Source organism: Eucyclogobius newberryi, unplaced genomic scaffold (genome assembly GCF_026437365.1).
Source record: "Eucyclogobius newberryi isolate DKJ021-1_F unplaced genomic scaffold, fEucNew1.0.hap1 SCAF_4, whole genome shotgun sequence".
NCBI lineage: Eukaryota > Metazoa > Chordata > Actinopteri > Gobiiformes > Gobiidae > Eucyclogobius > Eucyclogobius newberryi.
In genome coordinates, this window is record NW_027316056.1 from 6568745 (window position 1) to 6587094 (window position 18350).

Here is an 18350-nt window from a genome sequence, read left to right on the forward strand (position 1 = left end):
TCCCCGATCTGAACCCGAGCGGTGTTCAGTTATTGGACTTCTGTGCTAGCCACGGATTGTCCATAACGAACACCATGTTCAAGCACAAGGGTGTCCATCAGTGCACGTGGCACCAGGACACCCTAGGCCGGAGGTCAATGATCGACTTAGTTGTCGTGTCATCAGACCTCCGGCCGCGTGTCTTGGACACTCGGGTGAAGAGAGGGGCAGAGTTGTCAACCGATCACCACCTGGTGGTGAGTTGGATCCGCTGACGGAGGAGGAAGCCGGACAGACTTGGCAGACCCAAGCGCATTGTGAGGGTCTGTTGGGAACGTCTAGTGGAGCCCTCTGTCAGTAGGGTATTCAACTCGCACCTCCGGGAGAGCTTCTCCCATGTCCCGGGGGAGGCTGGGGACATTGAGTCCGAGTGGACCATGTTCTCCGCCTCCATTGTTGATGCGGCTGCTCCGAGCTGTGGTCGCAAGGTCTCCGGTGCCTGTCGTGGCGGCAACCCCCGAACCCGGTGGTGGACACCGGAAGTAAGGGATGCCGTCAGACTAAAGAAGGAGGCCTATCAGGCCACTCTGGCTTGTAGGTCTCCGGAGGTCATCGACGGGTATCGGCAGGCCAAGCGAGCCGCGGCTCGTGCTGTCGCAGAGGCAAAAACCCGGGCCTGGGAGGAGTTCGGGGAGGCCATGGAGGAGGACTATCGGTCGGCACCAAAGAAATTCTGGCAAACCGTCCGGCGCCTCAGGAAGGGGAAGCAGTGTCTCACAAACACCGTTTACGGTGCGGGTGGAGGCCTGCTGACCTCGACTGGGGATGTCGTCGGACGGTGGAAGGAATACTTTGAGGATCTCCTTAATCCCTCAGTCACGTCTTCTGAAGAGGAAGTAGAGACCGGGGACTCGGAGGCTGGCTCATCCATCACCCAAGCTGAAGTCACTGAGGTTGTCCGCAAACTCCTCGGTGGCAGGGCTCCGGGGGTGGATGAGATCCGCCCTGAGTACCTAAAGTATCTGGATGTTGTAGGACTGTCTTGGTTGACACGTCTCTGCAACATCGCGTGGCGTTCGGGGACCGTGCCTCTGGACTGGCAGACCGGGGTGGTGGTCCCTCTGTTCAAGAAGGGGGACCGGAGGGTGTGTTCCAACTACAGAGGGATCACACTCCTCAGCCTCCCGGGTAAGGTCTATTCCAAGGTACTGGAGAGGAGAATCCGACCGATAGTCGAACCTCGGATTCAGGAGGAGCAGAGTGGTTTTCGTCCCGGTCGTGGAACACTGGACCAGCTCTATACCCTCCATCGGGTGCTCGAGGGTTCATGGGAGTTTGCCCAACCAGTCCACATGTGCTTTGTGGATCTGGAGAAGGCTTTTGACCGTGTCCCTCGGGGTGTCCTTTGGGGGGTGCTCCGGGAGTACGGGGTCCGGGGCCCTTTGCTCAGGGCTGTCCGGTCCCTGTATGACCGGAGCAGGAGCTGTGTTCGCATTGCCGGCAGTAAGTCAGACCTGTTCCCAGTGCATGTTGGACTCCGCCAGGGCTGCCCTGTGTCACCGGTTCTGTTCATAATTTTTATGGACAGAATTTCTAGGCGCAGTCAGGGGTCGGAGGGGGTCCGGTTTGGGGACCACAGGATCTCATCTCTGCTGTTTGCAGACGATGTTGTCCTGATGGCTCCATCAAACCCGGACCTGCAACATGCACTGGGACGGTTTGCAGCCGAGTGTGAAGCGGCTGGGATGAGAATCAGCACCTCCAAATCCGAGGCCAAGGTTCTCGACCGGAAAAAGGTGGCTTGCCCTCTCCAGGTGGGTGGGGTGTCCTTGCCCCAAGTGGAGGAGTTCAAGTATCTCGGGGTCTTGTTCACGAGTGAGGGAAGGATGGAGCGTGAGATCGACAGGCGGATCGGTGCAGCGGCTGCAGTGATGCAGTCGCTGCATCGGACCGTTGTGGTAAAGAGGGAGCTGAGCCGAAAGGCAAAGCTCTCTGTTTACCGGTCGGTCTACGTTCCTACCCTCACCTATGGTCATGAGCTTTGGGTAGTGACCGAAAGAACAAGATCGCGGATACAAGCGGTCGAAATGAGTTTCCTCCGCCGGGTGGCTGGGCGCTCCCTTAGAGATAAGGTGAGGAGCTCGGCCACACGGGGGGAGCTCGGAGTAGAGCCGCTGCTCCTCCACGTCGAGAGGAGCCAGCTGAGGTGGCTCGGGCATCTGTTCCGGATGCCTCCTGGGCGCCTCCCTCGGGAGGTGTTTCAGGCATGTCCCACCGGGAAGAGGCCCCGGGGAAGACCCAGGACACGCTGGAGAGACTATGTCTCTCGGCTGGCCTGGGAACGCCTCGGGATCCCCCCGGAGGAGTTAGAGGAAGTGTCTGGGGAGAAGGAAGTCTGGGAGTCCCTGCTCAGACTGCTGCCCCCGCGACCCGGCCCCGGATAAAGCGGCAGAAGATGGATGGATGGATGGATAAAATCTGTAGGGGGCGCTGTGGCGCCAAATTAATTTATTTCACTTCAAGTAGGTTTAGGGCAAAGAGTTTAACAACTGATTCTAATTTGACGCAATTCGGACTTTATCTGCGCAAACGGCAGAAATTTTAAATATGGGAGATTTCGGAAATTCTAGCTAAAGTTTGCGGCTTTGCCGCACAGAGACCGTGACAGGTATCAATGTAATTTGGATAACTTTTGATGTCCCACTCCTCAGTAGCATTTTCACCAAATTTCAGCTTTTTAGGGCCAACGCCCTGGGAGGAGTTCGTAAAAGTACGACGTTTGGAAAAACTCCGAAGTCATGTTTAGCATTTTTTGAAGCAATATGGCCGACATTTGGTTGGGCGGACGGCGTTGTCGTAATAATATTTTTTACTTCTCTTGTCACCATCTACCTCTGCGCCAAATTTCATGATTCTACGATCAGATTTTTTTGGGGTCATTTCCCATCTCAATGCATTTTTGGTACATTTGGGGGCACTGACGCGCCAATTTTTTTTATTTTAGAAAAGGGAAATAGCCAGAATGTAGAGAGGCACGATTTTTAGAGGTGTGCAAATTTTTGTGACTTTTCGTCAATGTTCACTGGGTGAAAAATAGGGGGGTTGGTCCCGAGAAGAAGAAAGAAGAAGAAAGAATTAAAGCCGCAAGCGGCATCCAACGGCCCTCGCAGGCCGCCGGCCTTCCGACTCTGCGCTTTCGACTTGATAAAGATGGCGCCCTTATTGTGTTGAATTAAAAAAGAACTTGACAGACGGCGACACATTGGACATGGCCAATCCAGTGCAAATCAACACAAGTGTCAGTCAAATTTGCTGCGCCGCCGCACAGAGACCGTAGCACTTGGAATAAAAATATGGATAACTTTTGCTGCCCCGCTTGTGTAGATGATATTTCCCAAAGTAAAGCTTGATCGAGCTATTGCCCAGGGAGGAGTTTGTTAAAGTGTGAAGCGTAAATGTGAACATTTCAAGGATTTGGCGGTTTTCCCATTTGTGACAGTATATTTGCAGCTCCACGGCACAAAGACCGTACCACTTAAAATCAAAATATGACTAACTTTTGATGCCCCGCTTGTGTAGATGATTCTCCCCAAATATGAGCTTGATCGAGCTATTGCCCTAGGAGGAGTTCGTTAAAGTGTGAAGCGTAAAAATGTGGTCATTTTAGAGATTTCGCTGTTTTCCCATTTCTGACATAAATTTGCGGGTCCGCCACACAGAGACCGTAGCACTTAGAATCAAAATATGGATAAGTTTTGATGCCCCGCTTGTGTAGATGATATTCTCCAAATATGAACTTGATCGGACAATCGCACTAGGAGGAGTTCATTAAAGTGTGAAGCGTAAAAATGTGGTGATTTGAGCGATTCTGCGATTTTCCCATAAGGATAACATGGGATATTTCTGTCATCGCTACGGTTACGCCGTACAAAATATGACTTTGGCTCTCATACTTTTATGATCAGGATGGCAAATTAGAATTTTGTTCAAAATATCATGTCATTTGGAAAAACTCTATTGTTTATAGGCCACTCTGAAGGCCAAATAGTCAGAATTCTGGGAAACGTTTGCGGCTCCGTCGCACAGAGACCGTAAAAGTTATCCTTAAAATTTGGATAACTTTAGATGCACCACTTGTCTAGAGGACGTACAGCGATTTAGAGGTTGGTGGGCAAAACGCACTAGGAGGACTTCGTTAAAGTGTAAAACATAAAAATGTGGTAATTTGAGAGATTTTGTGGTTTTCCCATAGGGATAACATGGGAGGTTTCTGTCATCGCTACGACTACGCCGTAAAAATTTAGGCATTTTTGTGATTGGCTTTTGTGATCGGGACGGCAAAATAGAATTTTGGGTAAAGTTTAGACAATTTTGGTAAAACTAATTTTTGACCTTCAATGTTAATTTAAAGGTCACTCTGTAGGGGGCGCTATCGCGGCCATTTCAATTTTGTCAGCCTAAACTGGTCCAAACTAGAAAGTTTAACAACTGATTCAAATTTGGTCCTAATCGGACTGGTTTTGATCAAATGGGAGCAATTTTTAGACCTGCAATATTCCAAAATAAGTTGTCCAACTTTGCGGCTGCGCCGCACACAGACCGTAAAAGGTATCTCAAAAAATTGGATAACTTTAGATGCCCCACTTGTCCAGAGGATGTCCGCCGATTTTGAAGTTGGTGGGCAAAACGCCCTAGGAGGAGTTCGTCAAAGTTTGACGTGAACAAAATGGCTAACACAGCGTGTTTTCATTTTCAAAGGAAGATGGCGGCCATAGGGTAAGTCTGGGGGCGTGGCTACAATGATTTTTTTTGTTTGTCCTCACGAGAGGAATGCGTGTCCCGAATTTCGTAGCTTTACGCCAAAGTTGACCTCGGGGCGTCTCCCATAGGCGCAATGTATTTTGACTTTTGTCGGTGGCGCTGTCGCGCCATTTTTTAACGCAAAAAAAAATGGCCCAGAAAAAACAAATTTTTTCGCCGATTCTGAATTTTGGGCAAAGTTTGGTGAGTTTTTGAGCATGTTCAGGGGGTCTAATTAGAGATCAAAGCGCTGAAGAAGAACAAGAAAAATTAAAGCCGCAAGCGGCATCCAACGGCCCTCGCGGGCCGCCGGCCTTCCGACTCTGCGCTTTTGACTTGATAAAGATGGCGCCCTTATTGTGTGTTGAATAAAAAAAGAACTTGACAGACGGCGACACATTGGACATGGCCAATCCAGTGCAAATGAACACAAGTGTCAGTCAAATTTGCTGCGCCGCCGCACAGAGACCGTAGCACTTGGAATAAAAATATGGATAACTTTTGATGCCGCGCTTGTGTAGATGATTTTTCCCAAAGTAAAGCTTGATCGAGCTATTGCCCACGGAGGAGTTTGTTAAAGTGTGAAGCGTAAATGTGAACATTTCAAGGATTTGGCGTTTTTCCCATTTGTGACAGTATATTTGCAGCTCCACGGCACAGAGACCGTACCACTTAAAATCAAAATATGGATAACTTTTGATGCCCCGTTTGTGTAGATGATTTTCCCCAAATATGAGCTTGATCGGGCAATCGGCCTAGGAGGAGTTCGTTAAAGTGTGAAGCGTAAAAATGTGGTGATTTTAGAGATTTCGCTGTTTTCCCATTTCTGACATATATTTGCGGGTCCGCCACACAGAGACCGTAGCACTTAGAATCAAAATATGGGTAAGTTTTGATGCCCCGCTTGTGTAGATGATATTCTCCAAATATGAACTTGATCGGACAATCGCCCTAGGAGGAGTTTGTTAAAGTGTGAAGCGTAAAAATGTGGTGATTTGAGCGATTCTACGATTTTCCCATAAGGATAACATGGGATGTTTCTGTCAACGCTACGGTTACGCCGTACAAAATATGACTTTGGCTCTCATACTTGTATGATCAGGATGGCAAATTAGAATTTCGTTCAAAATATCATGTCATTTGGAAAAACTCTATTGTTTATAGGCCACTCTGAAGGCCAAATAGTCAGAATTCTGGGAAACGTTTGCGGCTCCGTCGCACAAAGACCGTAAAAGTTATCCTTAAAATTTGGATAACTTTAGATACACCACTTGTCTAGAGGACGTACACCGATTTTGAGGTTGGTGGGCAAAACGCACTAGGAGGACTTCGTTAAAGTGTAAAACATAAAAATGTGGTAATTTGAGAGATTTTGTGGTTTTCCCATAGGGATAACATGGGAGGTTTCTGTCATCGCTACGACTACGGCGTAAAAATTTAGGCATTTTTGTGATTGGCTTTTGTGATCGGGACGGCAAAATAGAATTTTGGGTAAAGTTTAGACAATTTTGGTAAAACTAATTTTTGACCTTCAATGTTAATTTAAAGGTCACTCTGTAGGGGGCGCTATCACTGCCATTTCAATTTTGTCAGCCTAAACTGGTCCAAACTAGAAAGTTTAACAACTGATTCAAATTTGGTCCTAATCGGACTGGTTTTGATCAAATGGGAGCAATTTTTAGACCTGCAATATTCCAAAATAAGTTGTCCAACTTTGCGGCTGCGCCGCACACAGACCGTAAAAGGTATCTCAAAAAATTGAATAACTTTAGATGCCCCACTTGTCCAGAGGACGTACGCCGATTTTGAAGTCGGTGGGCAAAACGCCCTAGGAGGAGTTCGTCAAAGTTTGACGTAAACAAAATGGCTAACTCAGCTTGTTTTCATTTTCAAAGGAAGATGGCGGCCATAGGGTAAGTTTGGGGGCGTGGCCACAATGATTTTTTTTGTTTATCCTCACGAGAGGAATGCGTGTCCCGAATTTCGTAGCTTTACGCCAAAGTTGACCTCGGGGCGTCTCCCATAGGCGCAATGTATTTTGACTTTTGTCGGTGGCGCTGTCGCGCCATTTTTTAACGAAAAAAAAAATGGCCCAGAAAAAATTAAATTTTTCGCCGATTCTGAATTTTGGGCAAAGTTTGGTGAGTTTTTGAGCATGTTCAGGGGGTCAAATTAGAGATCAAAGCGCTGAAGAAGAACAAGAAAAATAATAATAATAATAATATTTTTAGCAAAAACAATATAGCCGTTTTTACTATAACAACAAATGATACATCGTTTGAAAGCTCTAAGCCTTCCCGATGCCGCCATGGGGTGGAATCATCATTACGAGCGCTTACGCGCTCGTCACTCCCTATTCCGTCGGGATGCCCCGCCCACTCCCCATAGACTTCCATTGATTTGAGCAGATACAAGCATGGCCCATGCCTGCGGCATGGATTCTCGCGTACGGGACGATGCCAGGAGGGTTTTTGGAGGAATGCAGCGCTTCGCGCTGCTGTTGTCAACAATTAGTGAATGGGCTACGCCCATTCACTAATTGTTGACTATTTCTGTCATAGCAGGAGTAAGTATGCATGATCCATGCCTTCGGCATGGGCTAGTTCACTGTACTTGCCAGGGGCGACGGGGTACCAAACATGCGGGCTGCGCCCGCATGTTTGGTCAGACAGTTGCAACGCTGCCTTCGGCAGCGTTGCGGGAGCAATAGGCCCTCCCCCTGCTGGGGCTCGGGCCTAATTAAAGCCGCAAGCGGCATCCAACGGCCGCCGGCCTTCCGACTCTGCGCTTTCGACTTGATAAAGATGGCGCCCTTATTGTGTGTTGAATTAAAAAAGAACTTGACAGACGGCGACACATTGGACATGGCCAATCCAGTGCAAATCAACACAAGTGTCAGTCAAATTTGCTGCGCCGCCGCACAGAGACCGTGACACTTGGAATAAAAATATGGATAACTTTTGATGCCGCGCTTTTGTAGATGATATTTCCCAAAGTAAAGCTTGATCGAGCTATTGCCCACGGAGGAGTTTGTTAAAGTGTGAAGCGTAAATGTGAACATTTCAAGGATTTGGCGTTTTTCCCATTTGTGACAGTATATTTGCAGCTCCACGGCACAGAGACCGTACCACTTAAAATCAAAATATGACTAACTTTTGATGCCCCGTTTGTGTAGATGATTTCCCCCAAATATGAGCTTGATCGGACAATTGCCCTAGGAGGAGTTTGTTAAAGTGTGAAGTGTAAAAATGTGGTGATTTGAGCGATTTTGCGGTTTTCCCATAGGGATAACATGGGAGGTTTCTGTCATCGCTACGACTACGCCGTAAAAATTTAGGCATTTTTGTGATTGGCTTTTGTGATCGGGACGGCAAAATAGAATTTTGGGTAAAGTTTAGACAATTTTGGTAAAACTAATTTTTGACCTTCAATGTTAATTTAAAGGTCACTCTGTAGGGGGCGCTATCGCGGCCATTTCAATTTTGTCAGCCTAAACTGGTCCAAACTAGAAAGTTTAACAACTGATTCAAATTTGGTCCTAATCGGACTGGTTTTGATCAAATGGGAGCAATTTTTAGATCTGCAATATTCCAAAATAAGTTGTCCAACTTTGCGGCTGCGCCGCACACAGACCGTTAAAGGTATCTCAAAAAATTGGATAACTTTAGATGCCCCACTTGTCCAGAGGACGTACGCCGATTTTGAAGTCGGTGGGCAAAACGCCCTAGGAGGAGTTCGTCAAAGTTTGACGTGAACAAAATGACTAACACAGCGTATTTTCATTTTCAAAGGAAGATGGCGGCCATAGGGTAAGTCTGGGGGCGTGGCCACAACGATTTTTTTTGTTCGTCCTCACGAGAGGAATGCGTGTCCCGAATTTCGTAGCTTTACGCCAAAGTTGACCTCGGGGCGTCTCCCATAGGCGCAATGTATTTTGACTTTTGTCAGTGGCATCGTCCCGTACGCGAAAATCCATGCCGCAGGCATGGGTCATGCTTGTATCTGCTCAAATCAATGGAAGTCTATGGGGAGTGGGCGGGGCATCCCGACGGAATAGGGAGTGACGAGCGCGTAAGCGCTCGTAATGATGATTCCACCGCATGACGGCATCGGGAAGGCTTAGAGCTTTCAAACGATGTATAATTTGTTGTTATAGTGGAAACGGCTATATTGTTTTTGCTAAAAATATTATTATTTTTATTTTTCTTGTTCTTCTTCAGCGCTTTGATCTCTAATTTGACCCCCTGAACATGCTCAAAAACTCACCAAACTTTGCCCAAAATTCAGAATCGGCGAAAAATTTGATTTTTTCTGGGCCATTTTTTTTTTCGTTAAAAAATGGCGCCCATTCACTCATTCTAGACTATTTCTGTCATAGCAGGAGTAAGTATGCATGATCCATGCCTTCGGCATGGGCTAGTTCACTGTACTTGCCAGGGGCGACGGGGTACGCCCGCATGTTTGGTCAGACAGTTGCAACGCTGCCTTCGGCAGCGTTGCGGGAGCAATAGGCCCTCCGCCCTGCTGGGGCTCGGGCCTAATAATAATAAAAACAGCTAGCATAAGACAAAATAATACTACTAATAATGGTAAAATAAACACTATTTACATCAGTTATATGCACATGAATGTGACATTATTGCGTGTGATAAAGACATTTATGTCTATTCATACAGTAACAGTCTATAATTGCTATTCTGCATTTGCACTTTATTGTACATTTAATAAAGTGAAGTTAAGTAAATGATGTGTTATAAATAGTACTTGCTGTGCAAAGTCGAAGCTGTAATGCAATGGACTTCTGCATAGTTTTTGATAAACTCCAGCTGTGAGGACCTCTTCTGAAAAGTGAAACTAAGAAGTTTGAAACGAGCTAACGCGGCTAACGCAGGCTACAGTAAAAAACAGTAAAAAACACGAAGATACAGACATTACACCGTCCCAAAACAGCTAGTTTCAAGAGAGTACGTGATGGTAATTATTCAGTAGTAGTCACATTAAATTCAAGCCCGTATTTGTTATGCTGAAGCCAGGAACAAAGAACAGGCCCGGTGCTAGCTTGGACTGTAGCGAGCTAAAGCGGCTAACGCAGGCTACAGTAAAAAACAGTAAAAAACACGAAGATACAGACATTATACCATCCAAAAACAGCTAGTTTCAAGAGACTACGTGATGTAATTATTATTATTAGTGAGCCCCTTTCTCACTAAAATATCAAATGAACTATTTTTAATTGTAAAGTGAAACATCAGAGCCTAGAATTGTTTCTCAGATGGACAGTAACAGAGTTCTTACTGTTCTGCAGGCCAGCGGGCCAGCGGCTCCTGGTCCATCCTCTTCAGGAAGTCCAGGGTGATGTTCAGAACCTCTCTGCTGCTCGGCTCCTCCTCCTCACTCTCAGAGCATCCTGGGTAATCTGAGGCCAGGAGCCTGTGGAGCCTCTGCAGCTGCTCTTTGACAAAAGTCAGGACGTCCTCCTCGAGACTCTAGAACAGAACAATCAGAGTTCATTATTTTATGTTGCAGCGAATCACCAAAGCAAGTTCCTATGTTTGTGAATTCTGTTAATTGTCAATGGCAATAAACCTTTTTCTGAGGAGAATTTTAGTCAAAGAGAGAACCTGAGGAGCGCCCCAGAGAACCCCACACATGCTGCGATCGTGGGAAACTCACCCTGAAGATGGCGTGCAGCTGCTCCTTTGGGCCTGGCTCCTGTCAAACAATAAAAGCATCATAATTTAATTGTTTCAGATTCATGATCCATAAAAGAACACAATTTCACCCTGGAGAGACTCAGACACAAAAGCAGAAAATATGTTTTAGCGAACTTTATTGCACAGTTTATTTGGCGCTCAGACCCCGGTGGAAGGCGTAGCGATCATGGGCACTCCATGATCTGATTGAATTAGATACCTTCCCCCCGGAGCCTGGAGACTGGTGGTGGTAGATGTGGAGAGAAGGTAGAGAGAATAATAGATGCAGAGGAGGAGCAGGGGAGGTGGTGGGTCGCAGTACGGTTTGAAGCGACTGAGCCATCAGCCTGAGCGCTTAAATGCCACCGCCTGTGCGTTGATTGGAGCGGGGAGGAGTGACTGAGAGTTGATTAGGGATGAGGAGCAGGTGTAGGGGCCATGATGCAGACGTCCCCCGTCCTTTTACCAATCCTTCTTGGCCGGGAAAAACTGCATAACCTCTTGGGATAAGCGCAGAAACCTGGAAGAGTCCATGGTGAAGTGAGGGATCTGACTCTCACAGACGGACAGGCGGACGCCGCTTGAGTGCGATGATGGCGCTGGGGAGAGGGGTCCTTCCATGGAGGCCGACGCAGATTTAGGTTAGGTCTTCCAGGTGAACTTACGCAGGCTTCATTTCACACTGGAGAGACTCAGACATAAAAGCAGAAAATATGTTTTAGCGAACTTTATTGCACAGTTTATTTGGCGCTCAGACCCCGGTGGAAGGCGTAGCGATCATGGGCACTCCATGATCTGATTGAATTAGATACCTTCCCCCAAAAGTCCGGGGTCTGAGCCGCCATACGCCATGGTTATTGCTAAACTCAGGAATGGGGACGTGACTTCGGGGAGGAACGGTGAGGAATTGGCTCGGGACCTGGCTCGCCGGAGGGAGCGAGAACTGGGGTAACTGTGAGACGGGGTTGAGTCGAGAGGCGGTCAGAGGGGTACAGTGAGGTGTGGGTCATGGACGGGAGGCGGACAGAAGGGTGCCTGTAGGACATGGGCCACGGACGGGAGGCGGACAGAGGGGTGCCTGTGGGACATGGGCCACGGACGGGAGGCGGACAGAGGGGTGCCTGTGGGACATGGGCCACGGACGGGAGGCGGACAGAGGGGTGCCTGTGGGACATGGGCCACGGACGGGAGGCGGATAGAGGGGTGCCTGTGGGACATGGGCCACAGACGGGAAGCGGACAGAGGGGTGCCGTGTCGGATCTGACCCTTGATCTGGCCCTTGATCTGACCCTGGGCCTACCGGACCCTGACTTGGCTCTAGGCCTGACCCTGACCTGGCCCTGGACCTGACCCTGGACGAACGGCTGGAAGGATGCGGGTCGTGAGCAGAACGTGATGTGGGCGGATTGCGTGGCCGGGAAGGCGGGAGATGGATAGAGGGGAGACAGTAACCACCACCAGTATTTGTTGAGAAGAGAACTTACATTTCGTGAGTGCAAGGAGCGTTGAGCCGCCAAAATTGACGGCAGCTCGGGTCGAATGTATGAGGCATAGGCTGAAGAGGACCATCGCCCGAGCTGCTGGAGGGCTGCTGAAGGAATGCCCTGGGTGGCTGCAGAGGTAGCGGCTCCTATTCTGAACGAGTGCCCAGAATAGAGCGAGGGGGGTAGATTGCAGAGGACCAGGATTGCTCTGAGATGTTTATGAAACCAGGGTGCAGTCATGGAATGACCTTCGGGGGTTAGGAACAACGGGGAATGCAGCGGGCTGTGTTGTGACCTTGATATTGCGAATTTGGCCATGGCTCGGAAAGGGCAAAATGAGTAGTTAGTGCGAGCTATGACGATATTGCACGGGCCTTTGCCTTTGGAATTTTTAAGCTTTAGATTGAAGTGATCTGAATGAAAACTTAGATAGGAGAAAGCCAGATCCGAAGATGGGTCGAACTTGGAGGAGCGAGAGGTGAATTCCCCAATTCTAAGGAAGCCGTAGAAAGCTAACAGAAAAGCGCTGCAGAGGAGAAGCCTGACATAGGGTGTTAAGGGGGCAGAACGTAACGCTGTGAGGATTCGGTGGAGGATGGGGAGGGTAATTGGGCGGCGCTTATCAGGTGAAGCGGGAGAATGCTTAGCGAAGCCTTTGAGAAGTAATTTGATGGACGGGTTGGAAAACAGGCTTTGGGCGGAGGGATTGTGTTTTTTAGAATGAAAATTAATGCCAGCCAGTAACGACCGGATGTAGGGTAATTTAAACCGGCGATGTTCGAAGCAGGAGGTTAAGAAAGCAATTACTACGTGGAGTTGGACGGGGCATGGCGGAACGTGATGGGCGGAGGAAAAAATGGAGTAGGAGTGCCAGGCGTGCGTGTACGCCTTTATGGTGGACTGGGCCAAGCCCGAGGAAATGTAATAATTGGCAGTGTCCAGAAGAGATTGGAGTTGGTAACTGGCTACTCCAGGGTCAGCTCTTCGAGAGGGGGCACGGCCGTAGGCGAGCGGTCTGCGGTGGGGCAGAGGCGGCGGAAGGCCTGAAATTTAAAACGAGAAAGGGCGTCTGCCACAGTGTTGGAGTGCCCGGGGATGTGGCGGGCTATGAGAATGAAGTTACCGTTTACGGCGGACCATGTGATGCGGCGCATGAAGGGCATTAGGGGTTTAAAGGCGGAACGACCTTTATCAATGACTTCTACTACGGCCGCGTTATCGCATCGCACCGCAATACGTTTTCGGCTCCTGAGGTGGCCCCAGATGTGGCACGCGGAGGCGATGGGGATGATTTCGCACAACGCGGCTGAGAGTGGGGTTGGGAGTGAGGGGGGCCATTTCTCCGCAAACCAGCTCCCTTGGTAAAACCCTGCGAAGCCGATTGAAGCGCCGGCGTCTGTATAAAAACTCATAGAGTCGGCGGACTGGATGATGTCGTCATAGAAAAACGAAATGCCGTTCAAGTCGTGGAGGAGGCGGGACCAGAAAGCGAGATCGGAACGACACCCTTCGTCTAAAGAGACTGGGTCCAGGAGGGAAGGGACGGTTTTTGCTAGGTCGAGCAACCTGGAAATGAAGGAGCGGCCCTGTGGAATGATTCTCATGGCGAAGTTGAGGTGGCCTAATAAGGACAGGAGTTGACGCTTGGAGATTACTACGGCGGCGACTGAGGCTTGCGCGATATCGCGAATACGTTCGAGCTTGTCTGCGGGTAAAGACGCGACCATTGCCTTGGAGTCCAGGCGTATACCCAGAAACTCTAGAGAAGTTGCGTGGCCTATTGTTTTTTCTTCAGAGAGCGGCACGCCTAAGCGAAGAAAGAGCTGTTTGAGGAGGGGCAAAGAGCCGCCAGGCAGGGCTGAGGGGGGGGTCTATGAGGAGGAAATCGTCTAGAAGGTGAAGTACGGAAGGGACGCCGACGTTATTTAGGAGAATCCAGCACAGCGCCTCAGAAATCATGTTGAACAGGCTGGGGCTGCTCCTGCAGCCGAAGGTGAGGCGCACCGCGAAATAGAACTTTTTCTCCCATTTGACGCCAAAGAGATGCCATTGGGAGGGGTGAATGGGGACAATTTTAAAGGCATCCGTGATGTCTGCTTTTGCAAGCCAGGCACCATGTCCTGCTTTTTTAATGAGAAAAATGGCGTGATCGATCGTGGCGTAGTGGAGGGGAAACGGAGTAGGCGGGATGAGGCTATTTATGCTGGGAATGGGGCCTGAATGCGGGGAAGAGTGATCGAGAATTAAACGCTTTTTTCCGGAATACTTCCGAGTGGCAATGCCGATCGGGCTGGTGCGAAAAATAGAAAAAGGGGGCGAGTTGAAAGGGCCGATCATGTAGCCTTTTTTGACCTCTCTAATTAGTAGCTGGGACACGATGCTCGGCTCGTGCAGGGCCGACTGGAGGTTGCGGGAAACGTGGATGACGGTGGGCTGGGAGGGGACCCCAACGAAAAAACCCTGGGAAAGACCTGTGAGTAAAAAATTAACGAAATTTTGATCGGGGTGAAAACGCAGTTCGTTGGTTAGCTTGGGCACGAAAATGGGCGTGGACAGGTTGGCGTTGATTAATTCCTGGAACCACGAAAGCCCGCCTTTGATGAGCGGCGGGGGCACACGGATTTGGGGTGAGCGTCTTTGCATAGACTACAGATGTGGAGAAAGTGGCAGTTAGATTGGGCGCACACGCCCTGGTTAAAGTTATTGCAGATTGGAACGTTATTATATACCTCGATCTTCCTCCCAAGGCGGTCTAAGTTCATCAGGGGTGGGAGGGTGGAACGATTTGGGACGGCGGGACGAACCGGGGCGGCGGAGAAGGGCAAGGACGGGCAAAGGGCGCGGGTATGACCGGCGGCACCGCAAGACAGACATTGTAAAGCTTGAGTGATCATTATGAGGATCTCAGTATCTAATATGGACCAATCGAGTCTGATGTTGGCTGATTGGAGGATAGTGGCGCATTTGGAGGCGAAGGCTTTATGGTATTGGTAGAAGAGATTGCGGCCGTATTTGAGATTGAGATCTCCAATCAGTGATAAGTATGAGTCGAGCTCGACTCTACGTTCGGGGAAGACAGAACAGATGATGTCTCTGTATGCGCTGAAAGCGACTAAAAATTCCCCTAATGAAAGGTCTTTCGAAAGGCGGGGGTCTGCAGATTTGAATATTGCGGTGAAGTCATTAGTGGAAGCTACTTGTCTGTCGCACTCAGGGGACGGGAGAATGAGGGACACCAAATTGACGTAGCTGCCCTGCAAGATTTTTGCGCGGAGACGTTGGGAAACATTAGTGAGCATGGATGTGTACGGCCTACCTAGAGTGGGCTTGGCGGTTCCGAGAGTGAAAGGTGGAGGGGCCTGGCCGTGGATCCGTGCGGGGAGGGCTGATGTCGAGGGGACCGCGGGGCCGGTCTGCTGAAGCCGGGAGTTGAGTGAGGAAACAGCGTGGTGGAGAGCCTGGATGGTGGAGAGGAGCGTTTCCTGTAACTGTGGAGCCTCGGCGGGAACCGGCATCGGTGGTGCGTGGGATGTGGTGGGAAGAGCCGCGGCGGCGGAGGGCACGTTTCGCACTTTCCAACACACACTCATACATTCCCTGCTCCCCGCGTTTCCCTCTGTTTCATTCATTCGCATCAGACGCTACACACGCATCTTTCCCCGCACTCCTCCGTCACTAATCCGCCAAGGGTGCACACTTGCGCGCGTTAGGTTAAGTCTAAGCATACACACGTCAATTGTTACCTGTTTTGTCACGAAGCCGCGCTCCGCCGATGCGTCGCGTTGGGTCGAAACCGAGCCCGGACTTCCTGGAAGTTTAAATGCGCGTTGTTCGCGCCGTGGTGCTGACCATGTGACACCGGGTATTCTATGTGTTTATATTGCTTTATTTTGAACATGTGTATATAATTAATGATGTATTATGTTGTAGGAAGAGGCCACAACAGTTTATTGTCAATTTATTTGGGAATTGAATTATATAGTTCTTTTGCTCAGTGGGAGGGGCAAGTGAGGAATAAAGGAAGCCGCTCTTGGCTGGGGGGTGAGTCTGTCTCCAACAACAGAGAAGGAAACAGTGTGAGAGAGAGTGAGTAAAAGAGAGAGAGTTAAAAGAGAGAACGAGTTAAAGTTGAACTCATAGTTGGAACTCTGTAAATATATGTTTTGGGATTTTTTGGACCTTTTTGCTCACTGTATATATTTTGCACTGTTGCACTATTTTTGCACTTCGGTTTTGGCACAATAAATCCACCTGAGCACTTGAAATCCGACTTCGCCATATTTTTGAGGGAGAGCCCCGCTACATTTGGTGTCAGAAGTGGGATATGGCAAGTCGGAAGAAAGTTTCTCGCCAACCAAAGCGCACAGGTTTGCGATCACAAGGCGGTGATCGACAGCCAGAGGGGGCAGGAGCTCCAGACCCAGCATGGGAGACAGATGAGGATGAAGAGTGGGAGCAGAAGCCCGAGCCATCATCTGAACCAGGTCAGGACATGGTGACGCGATGAGAGATTTTCTAGCGGGACAGCAACGCCGCGAAGAGGGTTTGCTGGCCGAACTCCGGGGACTGAGAGCCTCTTTTCCTACGGTTGTGGAGCGCGGGGCTCAACCTGCATCCCCTTCGCAGCCGACTCTTCGAAGACCTCGTCCAGCGCCGAACCTGCCTGCACATCATGAGTCGCCAACCCCTGGTGGCCAGAGATCGGTGTTCCATGGAAGCCGCATGGAGATCGATGATGATGCTGAGCCGCAGCGCCATGTACCGGAAGCTGAGGACAGGCCGAGACCAGAATGGAGACCTTACAATGAGCCGAAAATACCACAGTTTCAGAGTGGTGAGGACATAGAAAATTATCTGCTACGTTTTGAGCGGATAGCTAGAACCTGGAGGTGGCCAGAGGACGAGTGGGCGTGTCGTCTTGTACCCTTATTGACTGGAAAGGGACTGGAGGCTTACTCTGCTATGGATGAAGACAGAGCCCACTGTTACATGGACCTGAAAGCAGCTCTGCTTGCGAAATTTAACATTTCACCCGAAACTTACCGACAGCAGTTTCGCTCCAGCACTCTGCCGCATGATGAAAGCCCTACGGAGACCTATCATCGCCTCCGAGGACTCTATCGCCGCTGGATAAGACCGGATGAACGCTCCAAGGAGGAAATTGGTGAAGCGATCATCATGGAGCAGCTTCTGCGGGTGTTTCCCTTTGAAGTGAGGACCTGGGTGAAGGAACATGAGCCAGCCGATGGATTTACCGCTGCTAAGTTGGCCGTGCAGTATCTCAACGCTCGGAAAGGAGTATCTTCTGCCCGGTTAACCACAGCATCCCAGCGCGCACCAGCTCAACCTTTTCTACCAAGGCCTGCCCGACGTGAGACCAACCAAGACGTGTCAGGTACCATGAATTCTGCCCCAAACCAACGAGGACCTGGTAAGGAGTTTATTTGTTTTTCCTGCCAACAACCTGGGCACAAAGCCTCAGTTTGCCCTGTCCGTAAAGCTAAAGTTAGCGGAGCGTGCTATCCTCCAAGACCAGAGGTAGAGGGCACTCATAAGACAGAAAGTACTATTAAACGCTGTAAAAATGTGCTAATTAATGGCCAAGAGGTTTCTGCTTTACTGGACACTGGTAGTTTCACATCCCTTATCAAACGTAGCTCAGTGCCAGTTAGCAGCATAAACTATGGCAAGACAGTGGACATTTTGTGTGTGCAAGGGGATAGCCACCTTTATCCTACTGTGGAGGTTACCGTAACAGTTGCAGACCAGCCCTATCTGGTGGCTGTGGGAGTAGTAGAAAACCTACCCGTGGATGCTATTCTCGGTTGGGACCTACCTTTTCTGATGGACCTGTTGTCTGGGAATGTTGACTCTGGGGGGAATAATGACTGTGGAAATGTGTCGTGTTCTGTTCTTACGCGGGCACAAGTGAAAGCCGGTGTCCAACCTCTGCCAGACTTGGACAGTAGTCTGTGTGAGGGAGGCACCAAAGGGCCAAGGAAATCCCGGCGTCAGCGACGCTTTGAAAAAGAACTGTGGTCTTTAAATCCTGAAAATTGAGATTCTTTTGTGTGGGATGTACCTGAAAATGTTTCTTTGTTGCAAAGCAATGATATTACTTTGAAAAGTCTTTTTGCTAAGGTGGGAAAAGAAACCAAAGGTTGTCTGGGTCAAGAGAAGTTTATTATTGACAATGGGGTGTTGTATATTGTTAGTGATGAATGTAAACGTCTTGTTGTTCCCTTTAGCTGTAGGACCCTTGTCATGCATTTAGCACACACAGTGCCATGGTCAGGTCACCTCGGTCGCCACAAAACATTCTTGCGCGTCAGTTCTAGATTTTATTGGCCGTCCATGTATGCTGACATTCACAAATATTGCGCTACATGTCCAA

The 18350-nt window shown here is 49.3% G+C and overlaps 1 pseudogene; it reads right to left on the reverse strand.

The window, feature by feature from the left end:
• Positions 1-12921: 12921 nt before the first annotated feature.
• LOC140377346 (uncharacterized) lies at positions 12922-15471 on the reverse strand (annotated as a pseudogene).
• Positions 15472-18350: the final 2879 nt, after the last annotated feature.